Here is a 12,711-nt window from a genome sequence, read left to right as displayed (position 1 = left end):
CTCTCCCTCCTGCGTTCCAGGGAATACAGGTTTAGGAACCTCAAGCGCTCCCAATAATTGAGGTGTTTTATCTCCGTTATGCGTGCCGTGAAAGTTCTCTGTACATTTTCTAGGTCGGCAATTTCACCTGCCTTGAAAGGTGCTGTTAGTGTGCAGCAATATTCCAGCCTAGATAGAACAAGTGACCTAAAGAGTGTCATCATGGGCTTGGCCTCCCTAGTTTTGAAGGTTCTCATTATCCATCCAGTCATTTTTCTAGCAGATGCGATTGATACAATGTTATGGTCCTTGAAGGTGAGATCCTCCTACATGATCACTCCCAGGTCTTTGACGTTGGTGTTTCGCTCTATTTTGTGGCCAGAATTTGTTTTGTACTCTGATGAAGATATAATTTAAAGATATATCTTTTTCATTTATGTTAATGTAAAAATTAATAATTTTATTCCAAAAGAACCTTGGAAAACTTACCTAACCTTATTATAACAAGCACAATTTAATTTAGCTTAATCCAACTCAACATATTTTAGATATGTTTACAATAATTTAATAAACAAACACAAGGAAATATATTTTTTTCATTAGGGTCAGAATGATTTTTTGCGAAATTATTGCATACATAAATTTTCTCTTGCCTTATTCGGCAAGAAGAGTGTTGCTATTTAAGCCAACATCGCAAGTTTTACTTATTTGGCACGACATTTATACACAAACACATGCATGCACACACATACAAACATTATCTCTACGTCCACAGCAGGACTCGAACCTGCAAACTGCATCAGCGTTCACAGTACTTTATGCACGACGTCAGACCCCAGAAATAATGTTTGTAAATAATTTCGCCTGTTTGCGAATTATTAAGCTTATGTATATATATATATATATATATGTGTGCGCGCACACACACACACACACACACACACACACACACACACACACGGGGCCAGGAGCTCGGACTCGACCCCTGCAACCTCAGCTAGGTGAGTACACACACACACACACACACACACACACACACACACACACACACACACACACACACACACACACACACACACACACACACACACACACACACATATTCATTCCCCATTCCCACTTCATTCTATCTTCCTCACTTTCCCTCCCAAGTTTCCTGACTTCAAACCTTCCCCTTCCCTCCCTGACTCTTCCAGTCTCTTTTCTCGCGATTTTTTCCTCCCTCCTGTCCTACCCTTCATCTCTATAACCGTACCGCCGTTGTGTTGGGAGAGAGTAGGGAAGGAAGGAGAGAGAGAGAGAGAGAGAGAGAGAGAGAGAGAGAGAGAGAGAGAGAGAGAGAGAGAGAGAGAGAGAGAGAGAGAGAGAGAGAGAGAAGGGGAGAGAGGGAGAGGGAGAAAGGAAGGAAGGAAGAGAGGGAGAGTGAGATAGAGAGAGGGAGGGAGGATGAGAGGAGGCTGAGTGTTGTGTGGTCGTGTGTTAGCGGCGGTGATGTAAGACTCTAAATATGGCCATAGTGACGCGTGACGCACGAGGTGCCCACCAGTTCATGCACTCGCATCCAGGTGTACCACTGCACGGGTGGTGGTGCACCATGGCGCAGGTGATGGTGCACCATTGGAAGGGGGGATGGTGTACCATGGCACGGTTATGTAGGCACACAGTGCCAGGAAGTGCCGTGTTTACATCCTTATTGAGCATCGTCAGGTGGATGATGGTGTGTGCAGCACACTGCTGCTGCTGCACCTTCATGAACTGCTCGTGTGTGCCTATCCAGGAGGTTCCTTGATGCTGGTGAGGAACTCTTGATCTCAGGAAATGGACCTGCGCTTCCCCCGTTTGGATCTAACCTAAATGCTTCTTTGTTCCCCCATGTGCTGTATTTCCTCCTACTTGTTTAGTGCTCCCCATGAATATAATTGCATTTATGTATATAGTAAAACGCGCGCGCGCACTCATGGGCATTAGGGATTCTTCAATCTTAAGAGTAGTCAAGGAAGTGGGACGACCTTTAGAATGAAGTGATAAAGACAGGATCCATACATAGAGATACGATAAGGCTCTTGAGGCCAGGAGAGAGGAAACCTAGTAGCTACCAGCAAAAAAGCAGGGACAGGAGCTGAGACTCGACCCCTGCAACCACATATACGTACGTACGTGTGTGTGTGTGTGTGTGTTTGCGCGCGCACGCGCGCACACCAGTGAAGAGGCGGGGCCAGGAGCTGTGAATCGACCTCTGCAACCACAGCTAGGTGAGTACACACATTAGTGTGTTATACAAATAAAGAAAATACTCTCCTTCTTCGCACTTATTTACACTGAGTACAAGTGTATGTGTAGCAAAGTGGTAGCTGACTGATATGATCTGCACAGTCTGAACTGTGCAGGTTCCGGATGAGTTGTTACACACAAGTGAAAAATTTAGACATAAGGATAATATCCAACGCAATATTTCCCAAGGGATACTTATCTAATGGGAAGTAAAGGAAACAAGTGGAGGTAGTGGGGCACTTATGGTTAATAAGAACCAGTGATATTTTGAAAACTGGAAAACATGTATATGAATGGCTTTCATGACTACAATTCCTCTCTGTGAGGTTTGTCGGGTCCCTATTTCGGTTCTTCACTTTCTTATGGATTGTCGGTTTACCAGCGAGCTCGCAAGATTTACCTCCACCGACGCCGCCGCCCTACCACTCTTACCTCATCTTTCCTTCTTGCAGACGGACCTGCCTTTGACTTAGGATCACTTTTTGACTTTTTGTCAGCAAATGCTTTACTATACGAACTTTGACACAGCCCTTAGCGTCCCTTCCAGCCCTTCTCTCCCCACACCTCTCATCCCCTCTCCACCTAGCTGTTTATAGCCTCAGCATTGTTTTCTGCCCCGCAGCGCTGTATGACCCATGCCGGTTTAACGCTTTCATTGATTATAATAATTTTTAATATGCACAAATGGTCTACCAGAGGAGGAAAGTTTCTATATATCGTTGTTTGGTAATAACGTGAAACTAAGAGGAATACGAGAACAAGAAGACTTGGAGTCAAACAGGTAGCTAACTGTATAGAGTATACTGTAGTATACTCCAGACAAGTGCAAGATAATGTAAATAGGAGATGGGTGAATGATGGCCAAATAGTGTATAAACCCGGAGAGAAGTTACAGAATAAGGAAGGACCTAGCAGTGATTATTGCACCAAAAATATCGCCAGAGGCTCATATGAACCATATTACATCAGCGGCCCATAAGAAGCAAACAAATCTTGGAATTGCCTTCAGAAACTTCAAGTACTTCAGTACTTAACGTAATGTTAAACCTCGTTTAGAATACTCAGCGTGAATGTAAGTCCACGCCCGAGAAAACACGTTCTGAAGCTGGAGAAAGTAGATAGGTTTGCAACTAGGTTGGTTCCAAAACTAAGATGGTTGACCTGTGAGGAGAGGTCAGAGAACTAAATCAGGTAACTGCTAGAGAAATGAACAGGAAGAGACATAATCACGATATACAGGGTACTCGTATGTTTTTTTTTTACAGCAGACAAGCTGTTCCTTCGTCATTTTGGCATACAGGTCCATATATTTAAGACAGAAAATAATAAGAGTCATTGAGTCAAGGAGTGACACTTTATCTCTGTAACGAGTCAAAGTATATACAGAGTAGTAAAGTTTCTTTGCTGCTCTTAGAATAGTGTCCTAAATAGAGAGGTCGACTGACCAAGTTTTTTAAGAGTGCATATTCCTCTGTCTGGTACAGAAATAAGTTGCCAGTTTAAGGAAAAGGACTGTAGAAAATATTCCCCGTTATACGTTTGTAGTTTTATACTCGATAATATTAATTTGTAATTTGCCGTAAATAGCATTATTAGTGGGGTTTACGCTGTATAGTCCTTGTGGCTTAGCGCTTCTTTTTTGATTATAATAATAATAATAGTGGGGTTTACAAGTGGGAGATTTAATGGAGGACTGAGCAAGTTCTCTTTTCAGTGTTAGTCTTAATAAACCCTTCGAGGCAATTTCCTTGTGAATTGTATTTCCAGACCATCTCCAGTAGCTGTTGCAATAAATTTAGACTCGCCCAGTAATTTTTATAAGCTAGATGTGAATCTCTCAATTTATAGTTAGACGGGATCTTCGTAAATCTAATTTTAAAGCGTTTCTGCTATGTGGATATAGAATATCGTCCCAAATATTGAAATGAGATTGAATTAGTGGGTGGACGTCATTTTGTCCAGCCACTTCTTGACATACAGGTTTGGTATCACAAAATTTAACATCCCTTTTCACCTTGACACAAGTGGAACTCCTCCAAATTATTAACACTATCAGCGTGATCATAATTAGGGGATAACAATGGGAACAAGCCCTTTCAAAAATATAATGAGCACAATTTTGGGTTTATTGCGGTATCTTTTATATATTGATCAGCTAAGGTGGACGTTTCAAAATTTCAGAATAAATTCCGAATGGTATCTTATCACCTAATGCCTTAGCTATAATTCCTAAATTATTAGATATACTATGACAGAACAAGCACATAAGAACATAAGAACGAAGGAACACTGCAGAAGGCCTACTGGCCCATGCGAGGCAGGTCCAAGTCTCCTACCGGCTTAAGCCAATGCACCCAACCTAGTCAGGTCAGGTCACATTGACTTAAGGGAGGAACACGGCAACCGACCTGTTAGCACAAGCTATCAGGTCTAACTCACACCCACCCACATCTACTCATGTATTTATCCAACCTATTTTTAAAGCTACACAACGTTCTGGCCTCTATAACGGTACTTGGGAGTTTGTTCCACTCATCCACAACTCTATTACCAAACCAGTACTTTCCTATATCCTTCCTGAATCTGAATTTTTCCAACTTAAAACCATTGCTGCGAGTCCTGTATAGGCTAGATATTTTCAGCACACTATTTACATCCCCTTTATTTATTCCTGTCTTCCATTTATACACCTCAATCATATCCCCCCTAATTCTACGTCTTTCTAGAGAGTGCAGTTTCAGGGCCCTTAGTCTATCCTCATAAGGAAGGTTTCTGATACATGGGATCATCTTTGTCATCCTCCTTTGTACATTTTCCAGAGAATTTATATCCATTCTGTAATACGGTGACCAAAACTGTGCAGCATAATCTAAATGAGGCCTAACCAAGGATGTATAGAGTTGAAGAACAACCTGAGGACTCCTATTATTTATGCTTCTTGATATGAAGCCAAGGATTCTATTAGCTTTATTGCGAACACTTATGCACCGTTGTCTTGGTTTCAGATTACTGCTAACCAGAACTCCTAAATCTTTTTCGCAATCCGTAATATTAAGATCTACATTATTTAGTTTATATGTGGCATGGTTATTGTCCTGTCCAACATTTAGAACTTTGCATTTGTCTATATTAAACTGCATCTGCCACTTCTCCGACCACTGCATCAGTCTATTCAAATCTTCCTGGAGTGCTCGAATGTCCTCGTCAGAATGAATTCGACGGCCTATTTTGGTGTCATCGGCAAACTTGCCGATGTCGCTCTTTATGCCCTCATCTATGTCGTTTATGTAGATTGTGAACAGCAGGGGGCCCAACACTGACCCCTGTGGAACACCGCTCGTGACGCTTCCCCACTCTGATTTCTCCCCATTTATGCAAACAACATATTTGCGTTTATCTTTATTTTTCATATATCGTGGCAGCAGGCATCCAAGTAGGTATCAGATAGATTGTTATGCTTGTAATTGTGACGTTTTCCAACACCTGTACCATTACAAGTATGTTAATGCTCACAGATTGTAGGAATAAATCATTCGCACAATCAAGACGTTGGTGGAGACGTTTCGCCATTGACTGCTTTTTCAAACCCAAGATTGAAGAAAACACCAGTGGCGAAACGTCTCCATCATTAAATGACTTGATTGCGCGTATGTCCTTTCCCGTACACCTGTTGCTTCTGTTCACCTTGTTGTAAGTAGGTGGGTTACACTGGGTAAGAGGATCATAAAACCACAATGGGAATATACTAGACAGTGGCTGAATTTGCTTATCCTGGATTACTAACCCTCAGGGTTAAAAAAAAAAAGAAATCCGAATAAAATTACATAATTCACAATGAGTGGGAGCTGAAGCGACCTTCAGATTCTGTCATCTCTAGCTCACAGTAGTGCCTCTCTGCCTTTTTCTTATCCCATTCTTTATTCACTCCCACAGTGAAGTGATTCATGGCTTCTCTTCAAGGCATTATTTACCACATTCCCTTTTCTCTCTAATAATATAAGAATAAGTTAACGCATTATGATGCCTTTCTATCCTGCCTTTCGAGTTTGACGTATCGCGGCTACACGAGATAAAAAAAAATCGGTCAGTCAGCTCGGCAGGATTGAGAATGACAGTAATTCTTCAATCTGATTTTATCCAGGCTTGGGACATTCCAGAGTCCGCTCCACCTATCAAGTCTCTTCGTGAATGGCTGACTGTTCATGAGTGCCCACACTCATTAGACACGTATGGCAATGCCTGGAGGATTGATCCCAGTGTGTATCCATTCTTGCCATTATATACTCATCAAAATCCTTTATTCAGAAAGAAGAATAAGCACTATGTTATCCTTCAATTTTAAGGTCTATATAGAAACCATTTTTTGGTCTGTATAAATATACGAAGCAATGTCGTGTTTTGTTTTTCTATTTAGAGAGTTGATTCAGAGTGGGTGTTAATGCACCTCGCCTAGCATAATTAAAACAACCATTAGTTTTTACACGTTTTCTTGTAACAGTTGTATATTTCAGTAGCTGTGAATATGCATATATCCTCGTCTCCGCCCTTAGTATTAAATGTATATCGACTACCTCTCAATCCCATGGGATGATACGTAGTTGGAAGGTAAAAATGCAAATGCGTCACTGAGACGCTAGGAAGTACTTTAGTGTCGTTAGAAAGTGAAGCTCTTTGAGGATTTGGTATAGGCAAACTGTACTCAGGTTTACAAGTAGTAATGATGGGCTCCCCGAGTCCAGAAATTTAATGTAACCGTTCACGAGTACTTGAGAGCCAGGGAAAGACTCGTCCCCCTACAGCAGCAAGTACGTTGTGGTGTTTTCTTTGTCAGACGAAAGTGTCTTCATGGTCGCTTTAGTGGAATGAAAACTAAGTGAAAACAGAGTACAAATTTAGTTGTCCTTGGTCAAAGTTGTTGGTGGTGCAGGTGGCCGGGTGGTGCGTGAGGCTGGAGACCATCTACATCAACGCTAAGTACTGACTGCACGTTGGCATGACACCACCGCCACCCCCACCACCACGAGGAGAGTCGGCCAACAGAGTCTGCAGAAGAGAGGGTGGGGGTATCAGCCAGCCGTATCCATAAGAGAAGGGTCTGCCAGCATTGTCTGCAAGAGGTGGTCAACTAGCAGTGTCTGTAGAAGGAGAAGGATAGTCAGCCAGCAATGTCTGGATGAGGAGGAGGTGGGTCAGTCAGTATTGTCTGGAGGAGAGGGGAGGGTCAACATGAGTGCTTGGTGGGAGTGGGAGGGGAGGGGGTGATTGAGCGCGCAGGAATCAATGGTGTGGCCTCTAGGTGGGCGGGCAGAAGCAGCAGCAGCAGCAGCAGCAGCAGCAGCAGTGTAGGGCCACACCAAGGAGGCAAGACACCACCCTCTACACCAGGTACTTCCCTCACTGCTTTACTTCACCCCGCTCCCCCCCTCCCTCCATCATCCCCTCTTTACATTTTCCCCTCCCCTCCTTTCCATTTTCCATTGCCCTTTCCTTATCTCCCTTTTCCCACATCCCTTTCCAACTTTTTATTTCCTCTGTTTCCACTCGCCTTATTTCATCACTCCTACTTCCATCGTTCCTGCGTCTATCTGCCATGGGGTCGCGACACATCGTGTGTGTGTGCGCGCGCGCGCGTGCGCGTTTGCGCGTGTTTTGTTGTGGTGTAACGATCGTTGGCCTCCAGTGGTGAGACTGGCGCGCGTGCCACTGACTTACCAGCCTTGCACTAGTCGTGGTGAAGGCCGAGGTCGCGCTTGTGGTGAGGGTCAGGGTGTTGGTGAGGGAAAGGGGGGAGGGCAAGGGGTTTTGCAAGGGCTCTCTTGCTTCGAGGCTGTGCCCACCTGTCTTACAAAGGGTAGGTGGTGACGGGGGAGGATTGCGTAAGCGTGCCCTGGGTCAGGTCACAGCTCAACTGTAAACACTGACGGCCGTAACCTTGTTGGATGCTACAAACTCTTGTACGCACTCTAGTTCCGGACAGTTTCGTGGACAAAAAAAAAAGTTAAATTATAGAAACTTTTTAGAAGTTTTGGCATTCAAGGTTGAAAGAATATGGATGACTATTGAATAAGAGTGTGGGAATATAACACATGTGCACAGTGAAGACGTTTAAAGGAGATGTTTCACCACTCGTGACTTTATCAGTGCTAATACTGTGCCAGACACATCACATACATAAGAGTGGTTGAACAGTATCATGTCATGTGGTATTTGGAGATGCTACGCTATATGAAACATTTTTATTGCTTATTTGAATTATTGCCTCAGAGAATACAGTGGAGAGCATTACAAAGTGAATGAATTTACACACACGGGATGATAGGAGGAAGATAGATACGGTAAATACATAGAGTAACTAAACGATATGGTAACGTACATGAAGTTTTTTAGTATCCTCAACAGGGAAGACAAAAAGACACTTGTACATTAATAATTTAGCCAAAGAGATACCAGGAAAGTTGTCTTGGCAAGTATAGTGGAGGGACAGTGCTCGGAAATAAGAGAGGAGGTAGTAAGTGCTACAACAGTTGGAAATTTAAACGATCTTATATGAAATTGTTACTAAAAACAGGACACCACTGGCATAGATTTGTTACCCGAAATGCTGCGCATACTAATAGCTTTCTTTGTGCTTAACAATATTGTATTACATGTAAAATTACACTAGAAAAAACTTGCGTGTAATAAACACACACACACACACACACACATATATATATATATATATATATATATATATATATATATCGTGCCGAATAGGTAAAACTGGCCAATTTTCTCTTATACGTTTAAAGATATTTTTTTCTTCGATGTTAATGTAAAAATTAATACTTTTGTACCAAAAAAAATTAGAAAAGTTACCTAACCTTATTATAACAAGCGCAGTTTAATTTAACTTAATCCAACTAAATATATTTTAGATAAGTTTACAGTAATTTAATAAACAAAAACAGTGAAATATATTTTTTTCGTTAGGTTCAGAATAATTTTTGCGAAATTATTGCATACACAAATATTTGCTTTCCTTATTCGGTAAGAAGAGCGTTGCTATTTAAGCCAAAAATAACAAAGTTTTACCTATTCGGCATATATATATATATATATATATATATATATATATATATATATATATATATATATATACACGCACACACTGAAATATTGAAATGAAATACTGTTACTGGGGAAAGTGTATGTGCAGTAATCCGTAAGTGATTATTTACTGACGGTAAATAAATGTTACTGATGTAGTAATGGTGAATGTATTGTTGTATTAGTAGTGAATGTATTGTTGTATTAGTAGTGAATGTATTGTATCAGTGGTGAATGTATTTATCAGTGGTGAATGTATTGTATCAGTGGTGAATGTATTGTATCAGTGGTGAATGTATTGCTGTAATAGCAATGAATGTATTGTTGTATTAGTGGTGAATGTATTGGGGAAAGTGTACCAACGTAGAATGTGCTTGTGTATAGTGAGGGTAATGGTATATTATAATGGTGACACTGTATTAGAGTGTATTAGTGATAGTGTATTATAGTGAAGGGGACAATGTATTATAATGGTGATGGCGTACTATAGTGATGGTGACGGTGTATTATAGTGAAGGTGATGGTGTATTATAATGGTGACAGTGTATTAAAGTGAAGGTGACATTGTATTATAGTGAAGGTGACGGTATATTATAGTGAAGGTGACGGTGTATTATAGTGAAGGTTACAGTGTATTATAGTGAAGGTTACAGTGTATTATTGTGATGGTGACAGTGTATTATAGTGACATTGTATTATGGTGTATAGTGGTTGTGGTATGTGGGTGATGGTATATAATGGAAGTGATGGTATATAGCGAGTGGTGTATGTTGAAAGTGATGATGTATAATGAAAGTGATGGTGTATAGTGAAATTGTGTACGGTGAAAGTCCTAGCTTTGGTTAGGCGCCCATACCTTTCTGGGGTCTGGCTGTGTGGCAAAAGTACTGCGTTCTTTGATGCATAGTGTACAGGTTCGAATTCTACTGTGGACTGAGAGATAACGGTCAGTAAGTGAGGATAAGTCTTCTGGAAGTTGGCAACCAAAACAGTACCAACGCCCAGGTGGTACTAGTTACTGGTAGGTGTACAGAGGCTGCGGGTGTAAGAACTTGTTCCAACATTTCAGCCCGGGAATCCAATCCGTGTCCTCTAGTGGAACATTTGATTTAAAATTGTGCAGTATACATGTATACATCTTGAGTATACATCTTGAGTGGTCTTTGAAAGTTGGTTTACAAGTAGACTTTTACCTGCAGTTTATTTCTAGTAGTTCACTTTCAGTTGATTTACATAGCGTTTATCTGTGAAGGTTGTGGTACTTGTGACACAGATAAGGATACTGTAATTATAAAAGTAAGTGGTACCTGTAGACAAAGGTACTGTATTAAAGAGAGACTAATGCTGCTTTATTTTGAAAAGTTTCGTCTACCAGGGGCTTTATCAGAGAGAGAGAGAGAGAGAGAGAGAGAGAGAGAGAGAGAGGTTAAAAAAACAGGGAGCAGTGTTAAGGTCAGTTGTAGTGAAGGCAAGATGGGTGTACATAGCGATTAATGAAGTAATCTGCTGTCGCTGTCCTCATGACCTGAAATCAGTTCAGCCAAAACAGGAGATGAAGAATTGAGACACTTGTGCAACATATGGGAATCTTTATTGAAGAAACGTTTCACCACGCAGTGGCGAAACGTTTCGTCAATAAAGATTCCCATGTGTTGCATAAGTGTCTCAATTCTTCAGCTTGTCGGTTTTTAAAACCATTCATCACAAAACAGGAGATATTGAATCTTCCCGTGTTATGTACAACTGTATTGCTAAGACACGTGGCAGAAGATTGTAAATAATGTTATGTAAAATCTCTTCCTTGATAAGCTTGGCATTTCTCATGGTCGTGGCTGTTACTGTGAATAAAGATGTTAACGACATTGTCAGTACGGCAAATGTATATATTCTCGGTGATACTGGATGTATTTGTTTCTAGCTCTCTCCCTGGATTACATGGGGTCACTTGAGGTCATCGCCCTCGCAGCTGGTCCCAGACTAGGCCTTCTCATTGCTGGTTCCCGACGCCAACATACATTGTCTCACATCCTCCACATGGTTTGGCATAAACTCTGACTTTTGGATTTTTTGCTGATTAATTCTAATGGTAGTAGTGATAGTAGTGGCCATTGTAACATTGCACATAGGCACTAGTAATATTAGCCATCTTACTGTGAGGAAGATGACAAAACTTAGCAAAGATCTGTCAAGCCTGGGGGATGTTAATAATCCTCAGAGCCTTAGGTTTACACTGATGAAATGAGAGGGAAGAGAGGGAGGAATGTGTGGCTTAGAGAAGATGCGGTGATTGTAGTCACATTCCTCAGGGTGTTATCAGATGAGAGGTGTTAATATCGGTGTTACTCGCAGGAATATACACGATGGAGGGCGGTGATGACAAGCACCAGTGTTTACACTCTTCGGTCATTTGTATTAGGAATACTGTTATACTGAACACGACCGTCAGGACTCTGCCATCTACCTACCTACCTGGAGGTCGTTCCGTGGATCAGCACCCCCCGCGGCCGAATTCTTGACGAGGCTTTCCGGTGTATCAGGGCCTGATCAACCAGGCTGTTACTGCTGGCTACACGCAGTCCAACGTATGAACCACAACCCGGCTGATCGGGCATTAATAAATTTGTGCACTCAGATATGAAAATCTTGAGGGAATTAAAACTGAATCAGGGTATGCAACAAATTCTAACCACACAGAACGAAAAAGTAATGTGAAGAGCCTGGGAGTGATAATGTCAGAGGATCTCGCCTTCAAAGACCACAACAATATATCTACTGCATCTGCTAGAAAAATGATGGGATGGATAATGAGAACCTTGAAGGTTCTAGGGATGCCAAGCCCATGATGATTCTCTTCAAATCACTTGGACACTCTAGGCTAGAATACTACTGTACACTAGCTGCCCCCTTCAAGGCAGGCGAAATTGTTGACTTGGAACGTGTACAAAAAATTTTCACGGCACACACAAGTACGATAGAGCACCAAAATTACTGGGAAAGGTTGAAGTCCCATGATTTGTATTCCCTGGAACGCAGGCGAGAGAGATACATGATAATATACACTTGGAAAATCCTAGAGGGATTGGTACCAAACTTGCACACGAAAATCACTCCCTATAAAAGAAAAAGATTCGGCAGGAGATGTAACATTCCCCCAATGAAAAGCAGGCGTGCCACGAGTACACTTAGTGACGGCACAGTAAGTGGTGCTACACAGTACTGTCTTTATGGTGATATATTCACTCAGGATGAGTGGTGCTGCACAGTACTGTCTTTATGGTGATATATTCACTCAGGATGAGTGGTGCTGCACAGTACTGTCTTTATGGTGATATATTCACTCACAAGATGAGTGGTGCTGCACAGTACTGTCTT

The 12,711-nt window shown here is 41.6% G+C and overlaps 1 protein-coding gene across 5 annotated transcripts in view; it reads left to right on the top strand.

Moving 5' to 3' along the window:
- LOC128695988 (CTD small phosphatase-like protein 2-A) overlaps positions 1–12,711 on the top strand; it is a 455,855-nt gene that overhangs the window by 216,336 nt on the left and 226,808 nt on the right. The window contains exon 1 of one of the 5 annotated variants that reach the window (XM_070093085.1): positions 7,518–7,635. The exons of the other annotated variants lie outside the window; for them this stretch is intronic. The gene's annotated coding sequence lies outside the window, so the exon portion shown is untranslated. Of the gene's footprint in view, positions 1–7,517; positions 7,636–12,711 lie in introns of those variants that run through there. 5 annotated transcript variants of the gene reach the window in all.

This window comes from Cherax quadricarinatus, chromosome 41, assembly GCF_038502225.1.
Source record: "Cherax quadricarinatus isolate ZL_2023a chromosome 41, ASM3850222v1, whole genome shotgun sequence".
NCBI lineage: Eukaryota > Metazoa > Arthropoda > Malacostraca > Decapoda > Parastacidae > Cherax > Cherax quadricarinatus.
This window is presented reverse-complemented; position numbering and strand designations above follow the sequence as displayed.